This window comes from Penaeus monodon, chromosome 30, assembly GCF_015228065.2.
Source record: "Penaeus monodon isolate SGIC_2016 chromosome 30, NSTDA_Pmon_1, whole genome shotgun sequence".
NCBI lineage: Eukaryota > Metazoa > Arthropoda > Malacostraca > Decapoda > Penaeidae > Penaeus > Penaeus monodon.
The window spans coordinates 5,419,083-5,419,716 of record NC_051415.1 but is presented as its reverse complement, the minus strand read 5'-3'; the positions used below and the strand labels follow the sequence as shown (position 1 = coordinate 5,419,716).

At 37.1% G+C, this 634-nt stretch overlaps 1 protein-coding gene across 1 annotated transcript in view; it reads right to left on the bottom strand.

The window, feature by feature from the left end:
• LOC119592277 (NACHT and WD repeat domain-containing protein 2-like) overlaps nucleotides 1–634 on the bottom strand; it is a 51,166-nt gene that overhangs the window by 863 nt on the left and 49,669 nt on the right. The gene's annotated exons all lie outside the window — the stretch shown is intronic.

Sequence of the window (634 nt, the reverse complement as noted above, 5' to 3'; positions counted from 1 at the left end):
CATGGAGAATGTGTTAGTACGTGTATCTATATACTGTGTTAAAAAGAAAAAGAAAAAAATCATGTAGCATTCTACAAGAATATAAAAACAAATACGATATACTAAGTGATTATAAAAAAATCATTCGTATGATGAAGAGAGACAAAAATTATAAGGAGTTCATTCTATAAAAAATATATATATATACCAAAATCAATTCCAAAGAAAAAGTGAATGCAGTCAAGTACATAACATAACAAGACAACTCACATGGCATGGCATATCACGTGATATGTCATCTCTTACCTTTTCTCTGTAAAGCAACTGGGTTACGAGAGTCTTCTAATAAAGAAAGGAAGGGAAATAACATTCAAAGAGAAAGAGATAAACACGGAGAGAGGATAGTGCACCACCTTGGGGTATGCCTGTGTGATCCAAGTCTAAGAGTGTTGCAAGTACAAGAACATCTGTACAAGTGCGAAACATATCTCTGTGCAACTTCAGTGTGTCTGACTTTGATCCCCTGTGTCACGTCTCACTATGAGCCACTGGGGGCGAGTTTGTCCTGCTCATCTCCTTTCAGTGAGGGCCTCGTGGTCCTACAGGTCCTACAAATCCTACAGTAAGTATTCTGGTGTTTAGGATACTTTTGTTC